The following is a 19,485-nucleotide window of genomic DNA, read 5'->3' on the forward strand; positions in this document are numbered from 1 at the left end:
AAGAGAGGACCAAGATGCAGCGTAGTAAGTATTCATTGTAATTTAATAAAGAATGAATACTGAAGCAAAAACAAACAGTCCTGAACGGTGCAACAAAACACAGAACAGAAAATAAACACCCACGCAACACAGGTGGAAAAAGGCTACCTAAGTATGATTCTCAATCAGAGACAACTAACGACACCTGCCTCTGATGGAGAACCATACCAGGCCGAACACAGAAACCAACATAGAAAAACAAACAGACTGCCCACCCCCTCATGCCCTGACCATACTAAACAAAGACAAAACAAACAGACTGCCCACTCCTTCATGCCCTGACCATACTAAAACAAAGACAAAACAAACAGACTGCTCACCCCCTCATGCCCTGACCATACTAAACAAAGACAAAAACAAACAGACTGCCCACCCCCTCATGCCCTGACCATACTAAACAAAGACAAAACAAACAGACTGCCCACTCCTTCATGCCCTGACCATACTAAAACAAAGACAAAACAAACAGACTGCCCACCCCCTCATGCCCTGACCATACTAAAACAAAGACAAAACAAACAGACTGCCCACCCCCTCATGCCCTGACCATACTAAAACAAAGACAAAACAAACAGACTGCCCACCCCCTCATGCCCTGACCATACTAAAACAAAGACAAAACAAACAGACTGCCCACCCCCTCATGCCCTGACCATACTAAAACAAAGACAAAACAAACAGACTGCTCACCCCCTCATGCCCTGACCATACTAAACAAAGACAAAAACAAACAGACTGCCCACCCCCTCATGCCCTGACCATACTAAACAAAGACAAAAACAAACAGACTGCCCACCCCCTCATGCCCTGACCATACTAAACAAAGACAAAACAAACAGACTGCCCACTCCTTCATGCCCTGACCATACTAAAACAAAGACAAAACAAACAGACTGCCCACCCCCTCATGCCCTGACCATACTAAAACAAAGACAAAACAAACAGACTGCCCACCCCCTCATGCCCTGACCATACTAAACAAAGACAAAAACAAACAGACTGCCCACCCCTCATGCCCTGACCATACTAAACAAAGACAAAACAAACAGACTGCCCACCCCCTCATGCCCTGACCATACTAAAACAAAGACAAAACAAACAGACTGCCCACCCCCTCATGCCCTGACCATACTAAACAAAGACAAAAACAAACAGACTGCCCACCCCCTCATGCCCTGACCATACTAAACAAAGACAAAACAAACAGACTGCCCACTCCTTCATGCCCTGACCATACTAAAACAAAGACAAAACAAACAGACTGCCCACCCCTCATGCCCTGACCATACTAAAACAAAGACAAACAAAAACAAACAGACTGCCCACCCCTCATGCCCTGACCATACTAAAACAAAGACAAAACAAACAGACTGCCCACCCCTCATGCCCTGACCATACTAAAACAAAGACAAAACAAACAGACTGCCCACCCCCTCATGCCCTGACCATACTAAAACAAAGACAAAACAAACAGACTGCTCACCCCCTCATGCCCTGACCATACTAAACAAAGACAAAAACAAACAGACTGCCCACCCCCTCATGCCCTGACCATACTAAACAAAGACAAAAACAAACAGACTGCCCACCCCCTCATGCCCTGACCATACTAAACAAAGACAAAACAAACAGACTGCCCACTCCTTCATGCCCTGACCATACTAAAACAAAGACAAAACAAACAGACTGCCCACCCCCTCATGCCCTGACCATACTAAAACAAAGACAAAACAAACAGACTGCCCACCCCCTCATGCCCTGACCATACTAAAACAAAGACAAAACAAACAGACTGCCCACCCCCTCATGCCCTGACCATACTAAAACAAAGACAAAACAAACAGACTGCCCACCCCCTCATGCCCTGACCATACTAAAACAAAGACAAAACAAACAGACTGCTCACCCCCTCATGCCCTGACCATACTAAAACAAAGACAAAACAAACAGACTGCCCACCCCCTCACGCCCTGACCATACTAAAACAAAGACAAAACAAACAGACTGCCCACCCAGACTGCCCACCCCCTCATGCCCTGACCATACTAAAACAAAGACAAAACAAACAGACTGCCCACCCCCTCATGCCCTGACCATACTAAAACAAAGACAAAACAAACAGACTGCCCACCCCCTCATGCCCTGACCATACTAAAACAAAGACAAAACAAACAGACTGCCCACCCCCTCATGCCCTGACCATACTAAAACAAAGACAAAACAAACAGACTGCCCACCCCCTCATGCCCTGACCATACTAAAACAAAGACAAAACAAACAGACTGCCCACCCAGACTGCCCACCCTAACCCTAACCCTATTTGGTAATGTTTATCAATTTGGTGAACTTATTTAAATGAAACCAGATGTCAAATTTCATCAAACAATTAATACAATATTGAATATATGTACCATGAAGGTCATTAATGTTAAACAGAATTGGAACAAATATAGATCTTCTGGGATCCTAATAGATCCTGTTATATTGTGCTGTTCTGAGAAACAATGCTGACATTATCAACTGTCAAAAAACATCTCTCTCTCAGTCTTTATTTAAACCTCTAGTGGGCGGTCTATGCAAAGTCTTCCATCCTTTCACCCCTTTATAATCAGACGCTCAGCTCTGGCCTTCTCATCATAGGCAACGTGGACTGACATTACAGCAAGCCCTGCACTAACCTGACTATCATTGAACAATGAAACTGCCTGTTGTTTAGTTGTCATGGTAATGTCCATACACAGTAAGTAAAGCATTACATCGTGACTGAAGGATGTCTGAGTATCATAGTTAAACTCAAAATGTGTGTAAATACCACATCTTTAAGAGTGTTGACATGTTTTTATATTGCAGGTGTTTGTTGTGATATCAGACTGGATCAGTCACCTTCTCAGGTGAAAATACCTAGACACTCTGTTAACTTCTTGCGACTAGGGGGTGATATTTACATTTTTGGATGAAAAACGTTCCCGTTTAAACAAGATATTTTGTCACGAAAAGATGCTCGACTATGCATAGAATTGACAGCTTTGGAAAGAAAACACTCTGACGTTTCCAAAACTGCAAAGATTTTGTCTGTGAGTGCCACAGAGCTGATGTTACAGGCGAACCCCAGATAAAAATCCAACCAGGAAGCGCCACATTTTTTGAAACCGCCTCATTCCAATGACTCCTTATATGGCTATGAATGAGCTACGAATGAGTTTACGTTTTCCACGCATTCCCCAAGGTGTCTACAGATGACAGTGTTGTTAACAAAAGGCTAAGCTTGTGTTTGATTATATTTATTTCATTTAATTTGCGATTTTCATGAATAGGAAAAGTTTCTAGGGGTAATTATGTCCGCTGCGTTATGCTAATTCGTTTGAGGCTATGATTACGATCCCGGATCCGGGATTGGTCGACGCAAAAGGTTAAAAGTGTCCTGTATAATCTCTGGTTATTCAATGACTAGCCATAACATTCACTGGAGAAGGCAGAAACCAGGGAAAGGACTTGAGTGGATTGGGAGAATGAACACTGGTTCAGGAACAGATGTTATCTATGCAGACTCCCTGAAAGGCCAGTTCACCCTGACTGAGGACGTCTCTACAAGCACACAGTTCTTAGAGGCCAAGAGTCTGAGTTCAGAGGACTCTGCTGTTTATTATTGTGCTCGACAGGCACACTGACTGAAGCTGGTGAAGCAGCTGTACAAAAACAACACTAACAAAAAGGTTAGCTGGTGTACAACTTCCTCTCTTTGTGTCACACTAGAATAATACTGAGTTTCATTACTGTAAATAATACAACAATATCACAAAGCACTACACAATAAAAGACTCCAGCCTCTAACGCTCAAACTACACAAAAATATGATATCCTGTCCAGTCTGGTCAATCTTACTTGTTGTCACATGAACAAGTATCTAACATTCCAACTCCTGCCCTGTCTGGTCAAGCTTTCTTGTTGTCCCACATCATCTGCTACTGATTATACGACTGTCACTTTGATGTTACTTTCAACAGTGTGTAAGCTTTTCTCAAGTTTGAAATACTCCACACTACCCATGACAGCAGTAGCACCTACTACCCACAGTCTGGTCAGGGTCGGTTTATCATCTCCAGATACAATAGCACGAAACAGGTCTTTCTCTAGATGAACAGTCTGAAGATTCTGCTGTTTAATATTGTGCCAGAGACACATGGAAGTGAGACAGACAAAGGTCAATGCAGCTTAATCCACTCCTCTGGCCACTTTGATCAGTAAATATCATCTTAATTACATTCACCTTTATGTCAGCCTAATCCAAATAAGAGTTTGGATTCCTGGTAGGTATTAATGAATGTCCTCATTGAGCATAATTAAATATAGAAGAATAATTTTGATAACAGACTTACTTTTAACTCAAAATATTAATTGTCCAAGTATATGCTGTATCTTTGGGGATACCGATAGTTCAATTCTCACCATCTGTGCCTTTTGTGCAATTCTTCAAAGCATCAATGATAATAATTATGGTAACATACTGTAAAACAACGAGCAGAACAGAGGCATTCATAATCATTATGAATGGTTTAACCTTTAACCGTGAGAGCCATGAGATCGCGGCGTCCATGTAAGGGGATGGTTTGGCCGGCTAGGATGTCCTTGCCCCATCGCGCTCTAGCGATTCCCTGTGCTGGGCTGGGCGCATGCATGCACCCTAACTTCGGTCGCCAGCTGTACAGTGTTTCCTTCGACACATTGGTGCAGCTGTCTTCCGGGTTAAGCGAGCATTGTGTCAAGAAGCAGTGTGGCTTGGCGGGGACGTGTTTCAGAGGACAAATGGCTCTCGATCTTTGCCTCTCCCGAGTCCGTTTTGCGATGAGCAGCGATGGGACAACACTGTAAATAATAACTATTAAAGGTTAAATCACTCATAACGTTGTTGACTAAATAACAACTATTAAATAGATACATTTAAATAAAAACAGCATCTCAAGATTACCTCATACCACGTGATCTATTTATCAAGCTTCTTGTGATTGGTCCTCCCAGTGAGGAGGAGCTCATGCAAAACTCTCCTGTCCTCCATCTTTATTATTGTCTCTTTTAAAGGCTGTTTCTGCTGAGAACTGTCTCAACTACCTTTAGAGAACTACACAGATCACCATGTTTCCTACCACAGGAGTACTCTTACTGACAGTCTATCTAACAGGTGAGGATATTAACAATGTTAATCAAATGAATAAGTCAACAAATCAGGATTTATTTACTTCATCATGATCTCTGCTTTATATTTCCAAAGGTGTTCATGGTCAGACACTGACTGAGTCTGGACCAGTGATTAAAACGCCTGGAGAATCCAACACACTGAGTTGTACCACCTCTGGGTTCACATTCAGTGGCCACCATATGGCTTGGATGAAACAGGCTCCTGGGAAAGGATTTGAGTTTGTTGCCTTTATACACACTGGTGGATCGAGTCCATTCTATTCTCAGACAGTACAGGGTAGATTCACCATCTCCAGAGATGACTCCAGCAGTAAGCTGTACCTACAGATGAACAGTCTGAAGAGTGAGGACACAGCATTGTATTACTGTGCCCGCTACACACAGTGAGAGAGAGTGGTGAGAGAGCTGTACAAAAAACACTTCCCCATTCAATACAAGCAGCATCAATACCCTCAGATTAATGTTGTATAATGACAATGTTCTCAAGCACAACCATAATTGAAATAATTGTGTTCAAGATATTAGGATTACTAACAATGCAATAAACTATCAATGTCATATGTCCCACAACCAAGGCCTTTTCTAACCCCCACCATGTTCTACTAATATTGGGAGTTATTTTATTCCTGCAAATATCACTTGTCGCTCGACGCCTCTCACTCTCTCCACCTCTCTATTATACAAACATTCTCTAATTTTTTGTCCCATAGTACGTCCCTCCGAGTCCTGGAGAGGAAAGAAGTGCAATTCCAGAGAACCAGTTCAGCTTCAACACAAAACATGTTCAGTGCATCTCTACTGCTGCTGCTGGCAGCTGTGTCCTGTGAGTCTCTTTGGATATGGGGGAAAAAACACATTAATGAAAATTGAATTAGACTGATGTAATTTGACACTATTTGTAGCTTGTAATTATCTCTTCCTTCTTTCTCTTCCCAAAGGTGTTCACTGTGAATAACTCACTCAGCCAGCCTCTATGACTGTTCAGCCAGGTCAACCACTGACCACCTCCTGTAAAGTCTCATACTCTTTATCTAGCTATTGGACAGCTTGGATCCGACAACCTGCAAGAAAGGACTGGAGTGGATTGGGCAAATATATACCGGAAACACAGTCTACAAGGATTCACTGAAAAAAAGGTCAGCCTCACTTTAGACTCCTCTAACAAGATAATGACTATAACAGGGCCGAACCTGCAGACTGAAGACACAGCTGTTTAATATTGTGCCTGAGACTCACAGTGATACAAACCAGGGCCAGACATGTACAAAAAAATCACTCATCCTTTAAACATTTGGAGTTACATGTATCAATCAGGTGGGGTGATATTAACCTTAACAAGTCAAATCCACGATGGATTGATTCATTTAGTTTATACTACGTTGGTATCTTTGAAATTATAAAAAAAGATTTGCTTCGACATAATATATATGTTTGCTCAATATATAGCTCCAATCTTCTACATAATATAATATTTAACCACAAGTTCCAACCTCACAAGGTACTGTCGTGACATTGTATTAGTTAATGTGATGACTGTTGCTCATCAAATAATTAAAGGTTTCTAATTGCATGATTAATTATTAACTCATTAACCTGGGGAATCATGGGAAAATTAGTTTTATTGAGTTTCTATTTCCCAAATTAACTGAAAGAATATCAGAATATCGATTTTACAACAGCCGCTAATTAATCAGTTACCTCCACAGTCTCGTTCTGAACGTCGCATAATCGGGGAATCTGCACGGACCCGGGTCTCAATGAGTTCGTACCACACCAATCTTAGTTGAGTATTCATTTACTAGAAAGCTAAAATGATGATAAAAGATACACAATCACAAAAACACATTCTAGGCTATTGATTAGAACCTATTATAACCTTTTGTGACTAGGGGGCAGTATTTTCATTTTTGGAAAAATAACCTTCCCGTAGTAAACGGGATATTTTGTCAGGACAAGATGCTAGAATATGCATATAATTGACAGCTTAGGATAGAAAACACTCTAAAGTTTCCAAAACTGTAAAACTATTGTCTGTGAGTATAACAGAACTGATGTTGCAGGCGAAAGCCTGAGAAAAATCCAAACAGGAAGGGACTCTTATTTAGAAGGCTCTGCGTTCCTATACGTCCCTATTAAGCAGTGAATGAGATATCAACCATATTCCTTTTTCTATGGCTTCCCTAATGTGTCTAGTGTCACAATACATAGTTTCAGGCTTTTATTTTGAAAAATGAGCCTGAACGTCAACATTGCGTCAGTGGTAAACTGAAGTCTCTCAGAGTGTTTGGTGCGGACAAATGCGGCCATTGTTTCTCTCTATCCTACTAAGAAGCTACCAGTCCCGGTTGATATATTATCGAATAGATATTTGAAAAACACCTTGAGGATTGATTATAAACAACATTTGCCATGATTCTGTCGATATTATAGAGCTAATTTGGAATATTTTTCGGCGTTTCGTGACTGCAATTTCTGGGCGATATCTCAGCCAAACGTGAAGAACAAAAACGGAGCTATTTCGCCTACAAAAATAATATTTTTGGAAAAAAGCAACATTGGCTATCTAACTGGGAGTCTCATGAGTGAAAACACCCGGAGCTCATCAAAGGTAAACGATTTAATTTGATTGCTTTTCTGATTTCCGTGACCAAGTTACCTGCTGCTAGCTGGACAAAATGCTATGCTAGGCTATGATAAACTTACACTGCCGCACGGCCCGACGCCGTCCGCCAATTTTATAAACGTTTTCGGACGTCTAGTAAGGGACCGTACATTTGCAATGTGGACTTTCTCACTAACCATATGGCAAATGTCGAAATGTTCCCTTAAACAAAGGGAAAGGAACGGTGATTGGGTAGGAAACAGGAGGAGGTGTGTCTTCTGATTGATGATTGGATTGGTGACTGATTGGGGAGTGATGATTTTCACCTGTGAGGGGAGAAGGAGAGAAAAGAAACACACACACAGGATACACACACAGGATACTTGTATCCGTAACACTCCCACCCTTAAAAGAGCAACCCTAGGGATTGCGACCACAGTATTACAATGAATACTCACAACAATAACGTCAACCTTGCAAAACATACAAAAATCATCATTTACACATGAGACAAAGCATCTGCCAATACATTATCATAACCCTTTTTGTGGCGGATCTCCAAATTTTAATTTTGTACAATCAGCGCATAAGGCGTTGGTTCTGGGTGTACATCCGGTGGAGAAACACTAAGGGGTTATGGTCAGTATATACAATCACTGGTAGGGCACTGGAACCAATATTTACTTCAAAGTACTGCAGAGCCAACAACAAAGCAAGAGCTTCTTGTTCTATTGTCGCATAGTTTGTTTAACATTTATTAAATTTACGGGAAAAATAACAAACAGGATGATCCACTCCACTCTTGTCCTGCTGCAGTAGAACAGCACCAGCACCTCTGGCAAGTACAGGGGTACTACATAAGAGTGCTTTCGCAGATTCAAAAGCTCTTACAATCAGGGGACCACACAAATCATCTAGCCGGACTGAGCAAATTGGTCAATGGAGCAACTACCACAGAGACATTTTTACAGAAGCTACGGTAGTAGCCAACCATCCCTAAAAAGCGTAGCTCTCGTCTGGTAGTAGGTGCAGGGAATGCAGTTATAGCCAAGACCTTGGCATCAACAGGGCACACCTGTCTATGGCCAACCTCTTTCCCGAGATAGGTAACAGTAGCCTTCCCAAACTTGCACTTTGCCAAGATCAGGGTTAGAGAAGCAGCTGCCAACCGTTCACATACTACCCTTACAGAGTCAACATGATCTGACCACTCAGACGAATAAATCACTAGGTCATCAAGGTATGCACTACAATTAGGAACGCCAGCTAATAGGGAGTTAACCGGTCGTTGGAAAGTGGCTGGTGCATTTCGCATCCCAAAAGCCATGACTGAGTACTGTAGGAAGTTGTCTGGGGTCACAAAGGCAGAAATCTCAGAAGCACGTGAAGTTAACGGAACCTGCCAGTAACCTTTTAAGAGGTCCAACTTAGTTACATACTTATCAGCACCAATAGTGTCGATACAGTCATCCAGTCTGGGTAACGGGAACGAATCTAGCATTGTGACAGAATTTACCTTTCGATAATCCGTACATAACCTGGACATACCATCAGGTTTAGTAACCAGAATGCAAGGAGTACTCCAAGGGCTTGAACTTGGCGTAGCCAGGTCATTCTCCAACAAATATTTCACCTCATCCCTCATTATCTTCCTCTTGGAAGCGTTGATACAATATGGGTGTTGCTTTTTAGTTGTAGCATTTCCAACATTAATGTCATGTTCCAACACGTTTGTGCGAGTAGGAACGTCATTAAAGAGACATAGAAAACTGTGTAGTAGCCTCACAATATCATTGGCCTGTCCATCCCTTAAATGAACCAGACCTGACTGGATAGACAGCAGCATTTCTGAGTTGGGTAATCTAACACACTGCTGTTGAGTATTGCGCAACTCCAATCCATCAACATCATCAATATGACAGTCCACTATCATCGCAGTAGTAGTAGAGAAGACAGCAGTACCTTCCTCTGTTTTTGAACTATCTAACTGTGTGATGGGTCGGGTGTGGTAAGCTTTCAACATGTTAATGTGACACACACGAGATTGGTGTTATCTATCAGGAGTTTGAAGCACATAGTCAATTTCACTTATTTTCTTTTCAATTAAATAAGGACCAGAGAAACGAGCTGACAGTGAAGATCCTGGAACAGGAAATAAACACCAGTACTTGGTCACCTGGCTGTAGTGGACGAGAAACAGCCTCTTTATCATAGTGTCTTTTCATGCTCCTCTGTGAGGAAGACAGAGCTTCCTTTGCGAGAGCACAAGCTTGGTGTAGGCGCTCACGAAAGCGACTAACGTAGTCCAACACATTCTCGTCTCCTGTACACAACTCTTGGGACAAGAACTGTTCTTTAAGGACTTTCATTGGTACTCTCACTGTGTGACCAAACACTAGTTCAGCTGGGCTGAAACCTAGGGACTCCTGCACAGTTTCACGAGCAGCAAACAAAACTAGAGGAACTCCCTCATCCCAATCTTTCTCAAATTCCAAACAATATTTACGTAGCATAGACTTCAGTGTCTGATGCCATCTTTCAAGCGCACCCTGAGACTCTGGGTGATAGGCCCTTGACACACAGTGCGAAATTGAAAAGGATTTTAACACCTGCTTGAATGGCTTGGATAGGAAATTGGCACCTTGATCGCTTTGTACCACCTTAGGTAACCCGAATGTCGTGAAGAATTTTATTAAGGCTTTACTCACTACCGGGGCTGTAATCCTTCGCAGAGGAATGGCCTCTGGGTATCTTGTAGCCATACCAATAATCGTTAACAAAAACTGGTCACCCGATTTTGTCTTCGGTAACGGTCCGACACAATCAACCACCACATGCTTGAATGGTTCACCTATGACAGGTATGGGACAAAGAGGAGCGGGAGGAATAACCTGATTTGGTTTTCCTGTTATCGGACATGTGTGGCATGTCCGACAGAACTGAGCCACATCTTGTTTTAAACCCGGCCAAAAGAAATGTCGAAGGATCTGATCATAAGTCTTTGTGATTCCTACATGACCAGACCAGTGGTGATCATGAGCAAGGGATAACACATTTTGTCGAAAGGCTGTAGGAATCACTATTTGGTAAACAGCATTCCAATCTCCACCCGCGTCAACATGGGATTTCCATTTACGCATGAGGAGATTACCTTCAATGAAGTAAGCCACGTTCTTCTTCTTTACATCTTCCAAGGAGACAACACTAGAAAAAACATTTAGTCAACCTTTTGGTTAGCAATCAGCTGCTCACGAGTGACTGGTAACTGTATTGCATCAGCAATAAGTTCAACGTTCTTTGATTCTTTCCTGGGCTGTTTGTCAGAGGTGATCAGCTTCTCAGAGGTATCACACAATCAATCCTCTTGATCAACCTCTTTGAACAGAACAGTGTTCGACAAATACACACACAGGATACTTGTATCCGTAACACTTAGTGTGGATGTTTCCTGTAATCCATTGCTTCTGGTTTGGGACGATGTCATTGATGCACTTATTGGTGGAGCCATTGACTGATGTGGTGTACTCCTCAAAGACTGATGTGGTGTCCTCCTCAATGACTGATGTGGTGTACGCCTCAATGCCATCAGAGGAATCCCGGAATATATTCCACTCTGTGCTAGCAAAACAGTCCTGCAGCTTAGCATCTGCTTCATCTGAGCACTTTTTAGTAGATCTAGTCACTGGTGCTCCCTGCTTTAATTTTAGCTTGTAAGCAGGAATCAGGAGGATAGAATTATGGTCAGGTTTGCCAAATGGAGGGCAAGGGAAAACTTTGTATGTGTCTGTTTTTTTTCTCCTCTGGTTGCACATCTAACATGCTGATAGAAATTTGGTAAAATAGATTTAAGTTTCCCTACATTAAATTCCCTGGCTACTAGGAACACCGCCTCTGTTTGAGCATATTCTTGTTTGCTTATGGTGGAAATGAAGTTGCTTAACTTAAGGCTCGGATCCCGTGAGCGATTTGACAACATCCTGTGAAATTGCAGAGCGCCAAATTCAAATGACAAAAGTCGTAATATTAAACATTCATGAAAATACATGGTTCTTTAGCTTAGAATCTTGGTAATCGAACCGCCTTGTCAGATTTACAAAAGGCTTTACAGAAAAAGCATAGCATTTGATTGCCTGAGGACAGCGCCTCACATACTTCCTGCATTAGCATAAATTCATAACTTGCACAGGTGTCATAAAACTCAAAAATAGCGATAAAATAAATCCCTTACCTTTGAAGATCTTCCTCTGTTGGCAATCCAAAGGGTCCCAGCTACACAATAAATGGTTGTTTTGTTTGATAAAGTCCCTCTTTATATCCCAAACACTAGGTTTGGTTGGAGCAATTTGTTCAGTAATCCACCTGCCAGAAGGCGTCCAAACATGCAGACAAATATATTCTAATTGTACCGGTAAAGTTTGTTGAAACAAGTAAAACGATGTTTCTAATTAATCCTCAGGTTGTCAAATATCTATATAAACGATAATATTTCAACCGTAGAACAGTGTGTTCAATAGAAACTAAAAATAACAACGAGCGCACACAGTCACACGCACAAAACAGTAGTGCACATTTCTATAGACACTTCCCATTTTCTTAATTCTTGACCGTTTTTCAAAAAACAAGCCTGAAACCGTGTCTAAAGACTGCTGACATCTGGTGGAAGCCATAGGAACTGCAATCTGAGCTAAATCCCTGTCTAGTCAACAGCCTTTCAATGGAAAAACACATAAACAAATCACATTCTGGAAGGATTCTTCTCGGGTTTTTGCCTGCCATAGCAGTTCTGTTATACTCAGACATTATCTTAACCTCTCTGCGCATGGAAGCCGCTAACGGGCTGAAATTCAACAACATACGGTGCTCGCTACATAAATAGTCATATTAAACATTCATGAAAATACAAGTGTCTCACATGTATCGAAAGCCTAGAATCTTGTTAATCCAACTGCGTTGTCAGATTTAAAAAAGGATTTACTGCGAAAGAATGCTAATTTTCAACCGCAGTCCCTGGGCAGGTTATTAAAAACAATTACAATATAGACAATAGCACCATAGAACAAGCAAGACATAGCAACATAGGACAAGCAAGACATAGCATACAGACAGAGCAACATAGAACAAAAAGCAGCAAGACAAAATTCATAAAAGCAACAAAGTGTTTCCACACCTCACAAGCTACAGACAACAGACAACATGGAAAGCGGCAACACACAGCTAGGGACCATGTTCACAAATCTGATTGACCTTTAGCCAGGTCTTCAAGCATTTTGTGAAAGTATGATATATGGTGCAGTTATGTGTGTCTGATGGCAGTGTATTCCAGACATGGGAAGCTCTCACAGAGAATGCAGATTTACTAAAGGTGCTTTTCCTTAGGGGAACTATACAGTCACCTCTCATGGCAGACCTTGTGGATCTGCTGCCATATGTCTGGGTTTTCTGTTTAACAAAAATATTGAGTGGAGGGGGAGCCAGGCCATTAAGGATCTTGAATACAAGACATGCGTCGGTGTATTGCACAAGATTTTCCCAACTCAAGAGCTCATGCTTTCTAAGGATGTGACAATGATGATGGCTATTGGGCTTCCTATCAAGCACTTTGAGAGCCTGTTTGTAGACAGACTGAATAGGTTTTAATGTTGTACAGCAAGCTTGGGCCCAACTAGTCAAGCAGTATGTTAAGTGGGGGAGTATCATAGATTTGAAGTACAGTTTTGCTACCTGAGGTACAACACTGAGGTACAACACTGTCTACTACTCCTGAGGTACAACACTGTTAGCTACTGCTGAGGTACAAAACAGTCTGCTACTCCTGAGGTACAACACTGTCTGCTACTCCTGAGGTACAAAACAGTCTGTAGTCAAACAATTTCGTATAAATCGGAAATGAGCTAGATTGAATTTAGTTATTTGAATTACCTTTTTCACATGCTTTTTAAAAGAGAGGTTGGAATCAAGTATGATGCCAAGGTACTTAAAATCGGATACCACCTGGAGCTTCTCCCCTGACACATAGACATCTGGCTCAGTAGCATCTGTTGCCCTCTTTGTGAAGAACATGCAAACAGTTTTTTTCACATTGAGATGCAAACACGAGTCACTGAGCCACTTTGTAACCTGGACCATTACAGTAGTGAGTTCTTGTGCAGCTTGTTGTTTGCTCTTTGCATGCACATATATCACTGTATCATCTGTATACATTTGAACTTCAGACCCAGTACAGACAGAAGGCAGATCATTAATGTACAGGCTGAACAGGAGGGGCCCCAGTATTGACCCTTGGGGCACGCCCACATCATAGCTACGAGTGGGCGACAGCTCATTGCTCACTCTGACACACTGAGTTCTGCCTTCAAGGTATGATTTCATCCATCTCAAGGCATCAGGGGAAAAGTTGAACTTGGACAATTTTGTGATGAGAATCTCATGGTTAACAGTATCAAAAGCCTTCCTTAGGTCCAGAAACACAGCCCCAACAGCACCCCCTTTGTCCATCTTGGACTTCACATTTTCCAGAAGAAAGCAGTTGGCCGTTTCTGTGGAGTGTTTCGCTCTGAAGCCAAACTGCATGGAGTGTAATGTGAAGGGGCTGTTGTTGAGGTGGGCAATCAGTTGTTCTGCTACACACTTTTCAACAACCTTGACACCACAGGTAGTATACTAATGGGCCTGTAGTTACTCACGTCAGCAGGGTCGCCTGATTTAAAGATGGCCGTTATTATGGCTGACTTCCATACCCTTGAAACACACCGAGACCAATAGATGTGTTGGTGACCTTAGTAATGGGGCCAATGAGTGACTCTTTGTAGTTTTTAAGAAAGGTAGAGTCCATCCCAAACACATCTTTGGCTTTAGAGTTCTTTAGTGAGCTAATCACCTTGTTCACCTTTGACTCAGAAACCTCCCTTATGATGAAGACAGGTTGAGTGTCATTCACTAGCACTGAGCCCAAGAAATCAGTGGAGGGGTTCTGTGTCAGTAACCTGACAGAGTCAATAAAGTAGGAATTGAAGGCTGTTGCTATTTCAACTGCATCCTGTGTTAGATTGTTATTCACCATGATTTCTAGTCTTTCTGCAGTGTTACTATGGTCTTTCCCTGTTAACTTTTTTAGATTCTCCCATATCAATTTAGAATTTCCCTTTGCTTCACCAATTATGCTAATAAAAAAGTTTGCCTTGGCCTGTCTGATTTCTTTTATCACCTTATTTCTCAACATGGTAAACCTACGTCTGTCATGCTCTAATTTAGATTTTAGGGCTATTTTTAGAGCATAATCTCATTCTTTCATAAATTTCCAGATTTCTCCATTTAGCCAAGGAAGAGTGCTCTTTTGGCCAGGTTTGGATTTGATTTTCTTTAGGAAGCCATTTATTGTAGTCTGGATTGTGGATAGAAAAACCTGACTATCAGCTTCCACGTCTGTATAGGACAAGAGATCATTCCAGTTTATTCCCTTAATTGTGTATATATATATTTTTTTCTTCATATTTTTTAATCAATAATTATTATTTTTGTCTTTTTTTTGTCCTTTTTTTCCTAAAACATTTTTGGGGTGTGTGTTAGAATACCATTTTGGTATTTTGTATATAGTTATTTGTTTCAAAATGTATACTTTCACCAATTTGGCCACTTGGGTACATTTGGGCTACTTGTGTGGGACACCTGGGTGACTTCATGTAGGACACTCATTTTGGAAGTTATCATTTTGAAACTTTGCACAAGTACTGTTGCCCTCTTATATTTTTTCACTGAAATTGTCCCCATCATCCTATCTGAATGTTGTTTCATCTTGCTCATTTTAAGATGATGATATAAAAATAAAAAACATATGTTTTTTTCATTGTTTTATCTATACCAGATCTATTGTGTATATTCTCCTACATTCAATTCACATGTACACAATCTTCAGAGTGTTTTCTTTCAAATGCTACCAATAATATGCATATCCTTGGTTCTGTGCCTGAGCTACATGCTGTTACATTTGGGTTTGTCTTCAGGCGGAAATTGCACAAAGTAGGGGGGGAGCTGTAAGAGGTTTTAAACATGTTGCACTTTAACCACGCTGCATTTTGGTCCTCCTCTCCTTCAACAGAAGAAAACAGTTACAGAACCACCCACCACAACAGGACCAAGCAGCGTGGTAACGAGCAGGAGAGGCAGCGACGTCAGGATTTCTGGACATGGGAGCAGAATCTGGACTATAACACTTGGGAAGAGATAGCCCCAAAAATGTCAGCCTGTCCAAAGCTGCTAGAGTCTCCCGCCTGTCCAGAGCTGCTAGAGTCTCCCGCCTGTCCAGAGCTGCTAGAGTCTCCCGCCTGTCCAGAGCTGCTAGAGTCTCCCGCCTGTCCTGAGCCGCCAGAGCCGTCAGTCTGCAAGGAGCCGCCAGAGCCGCCAACCAGCCTGAGCTATCTCTCGGTCCTGAGCTACCTCTCGGTCCTGAGCTACCCCTCGGTCCTGAGCTACCCCTCGGTCCTGAGCTACCCCTCGGTCCTGAGTTGCCCCTCAGTCCGGAGCTGCCCGTTTAGTCCAGTAGGCCCCTTCACTAAAGCGGACAAAGACTATGGTGGAGTGGGGTCCACGTCCTGCGCCAGAGCCGCCACCGTGGACAGACGCCCACCCAGACCCTCCCCTATAGATTTAGGTGTGCGGCCGGAAGTCCGCACCTTTGGGGGGGGGGGGATTTGGTTAGGTCATTGGTTAGGTTAGGGTGTGACATGGGGGATTTATGTGTTTCGCCTGGTCTAGGGGTTTTGTATGTTTATGGGGTGTCACTGGTCTAGGTGTTTATGTAAGTCTATGGTTGCCTAGATTGGTTCTCAATTAGAGGCAGGTGTTTATCGTTGTCTCTGATTGGGAACCATATTTAGGCAGCCATGTTCTTTGGGTATTTTGTGGGTGGTTGTCTTCTGTCTTTGTGTCTATGCACCAGATAGGACTGTTTCGGTTTTCACATTTGTTGTTTCGTATTTTGTAGTGTTCTCATGTATGGTCTTTATTAAACATGTTGAACTCTAACCACTTGCATTTTGGTCCTCCTCTCCCTCAACGGAAGAAAACCGTTACAATTGTACATACTTAGAGTATGGAATAAACACATTTGTAGTTACTTTTGTCATAATTTGTATGCTTTAAGTCACACAGAAACAGCATATTTTCCATCATGTTGGTCAAACTGATGTAAAGTAACTATTAATGCATCCAATCCATAATCTAAGTGTTTATGTTTGATAATCCATTCCGTTCCACACCGGTCCTGCACTCCTTTTCACAATGTAGTCTGTTTCTCTCACACAACCACCCCTCTCTCTTCCCTCTGTGACCCTCACAGCTGTGTGGCACCATGCTTGGTGAACTCCAGTCTGTCACCTGGGTGTTTCAGGGTCCCAGTTTAACATCTCTGATGATTCAGATAGACAGTTAAAGTAGTTAAGTAGCCCAGGGACTGCAGGGACTGCACTAATTATACATTACCTTGTTTCAGCTGAGGAGAAACTGTATTTTGTAGAAGCCAGCTGGTAACCAAGAAATGTTTCCACCACATGAACACAATTTGCATTTGGTTTGAATAAATGGTGAGATGGATCAAGGAATCAGAAATGTTAATCACAGTTACATTTATATGATAGACCTTGCTAACAGTTTTATTAATTATATTATTTAATATTTTCAGTCAATCACTTCTACTCATCACACACAATGTTATTGACAGACCATATTCATGTTTGTGTTCATAATAAATATAACAGAATTTTCAAGAATTGCATTGAACAATGAGTCCTGAACTTAAGTAATAAATTGCTCTATGTGGTTTCTCAAAGCTGTTCTGGGGACCTACCCCGAATACTTTACTATGTCCTCATTGTAATTGTGTATAGGGGAGCGAGCTTAAGAATGTGTTTTAAAAGGCATGTTTATCAGAATGATTGTTGGGTATATTAGTTCAAAGCTTCCAATGCATGACTTCTACCCAGGATACACCTGCACTCTGATAAAGCCATTTCTCTGATATAATAATCTTGATTAACCCTAAAAAATGACCAATGTACAGTACCATTGTAAAAGTGCAGTGACATATATCTTTTTTAAAACACACAACAGTGATGTACTGCTGATGTTGTTTCCAAAAACTTATGAGATGACATACTTACATTTCTTACAGGGGCCACTTATATTAAGGTGTTTGTAATATTGTTGTGGGAAATATACAAATGTAATATGATTTAACATAAATTATGTATAATATACCATTATTTCATGACTCTTCTTAATACACGATACATAATGTTCATATGAGGGAAGGCAGGTAGCCTAGTGGTTAGAGTGTTGGGCCAGTAACTGAAAGGTTGCTAGAACAAATCCCTGAGCTGACAAGTTAAAAATCGATCATTATGCCTCTGAACAAGGCAGTTAACCCACTGTTCCTAGGCTGTCATTGTAAAGAAGAATTTGTTCTTAACTGACTTGCCTAGTTAAATAAATACTTTACTGTTTAAACAACACAGACAATGTTTGTTGATTGACAGTGATTGATGATGTCTGACTTTGTCTTAGAATTGATTGCCTTGAAACCCTTATGCATCTGACATCCTGCAAAGATGACAGGGAAACTACACCTCCTTGTCTTGATGGGCCTCTGTAGTATGTACTTAACAATCTAGAATTGTATTGGAACAAAGTATTTTACATTTAGAGATAATTATAATATCCATTGAGTTAACATATTTGTGATCTATTATATTATATGGGATGATCAAATCAAATCAAAGTTTATTTGTTACGCGCGCCGAATACGACAGGTGCTTACAGTGAAATGCTTACTTACAGGCCCTAACCAACAGTGCAATGTTTAAGTAAAAAATAGGAATTAGGTGAACAATAGATAAGTAAAGAGGGTGGTCCTTCTGTAGCTCAGTTGGTAGAGCATGGCGCTTGTAACGCCAGGGTAGTGGGTTTGATTCCCGGGACCACCCATACGTAGAATGTATGCACACATGACTGTAAGTCGCTTTGGATAAAAGCGTCTGCTAAATGGCATATTTATATATATATATATAAAATAAAAACAACATTAAAAAGACAATGTAAAATAACAGTGCAAATAGTACGGGTAGCCATTTGATAACCTGCGTGAACAGGGAGTACAGGAAGGGACTGAGCACGCACCCCTGAGGGGTTCCAGTGTTGGGGATCAGCGTGGCGGATGTGTTGCTCCTACCCTCACCACCTAGGGGCGGCCCGTCAGGAAGTCCAGGATCCAGTTGCAGAGGGAGGTGTTTAGTCCCAGGATCCTTAGCTTAGTGATGAGCTTTGAGGGTACTATGGTGTTGAACGCTGAGCTGTAGTCAATGAATAGCATTCTCAAGTAGGTGTTCCTTTTGTCCAGGTGGGAAGCGGCAGTGTGGAGTGCAATAGAGATTGCATCATCTGTGGATCTGATTGGGCGGTATGCAAATTGGAGTGGGTCTAGGGTTTCTGGAATAACAGTGTTAATGTGAGCCATTACCAGCCTTTCAAAGCACTTAACTTGTTAAGATATAGGGACTCTCTCTCCCCCGCTACTCTCTCCTCTTCCATCCTATCATCTCTTCCCTCTGCTCAAACCTTCTCCAACCTATCTCCTGATTCTGCCTCCTCAACCCTCCTCT

At 41.7% G+C, this 19,485-nt stretch overlaps 1 long non-coding RNA gene and 1 pseudogene across 1 annotated transcript; both read left to right on the forward strand.

The window, feature by feature from the left end:
• The window catches only part of LOC118364685 (uncharacterized), a 245,041-nt pseudogene that overhangs the window by 144,286 nt on the left and 81,270 nt on the right, over nt 1-19,485 (forward strand).
• Nucleotides 5,650-18,238, forward strand: LOC118372960 (uncharacterized). The gene is made up of 3 exons (XR_004823323.2): nt 5,650-6,055; nt 6,171-6,368; nt 15,930-18,238. It is a non-coding gene; the product is annotated as an uncharacterized LOC118372960 (long non-coding RNA).

The sequence above is a fragment of the Oncorhynchus keta genome, chromosome 32, assembly GCF_023373465.1.
Source record: "Oncorhynchus keta strain PuntledgeMale-10-30-2019 chromosome 32, Oket_V2, whole genome shotgun sequence".
NCBI classification, from domain to species: domain Eukaryota; kingdom Metazoa; phylum Chordata; class Actinopteri; order Salmoniformes; family Salmonidae; genus Oncorhynchus; species Oncorhynchus keta.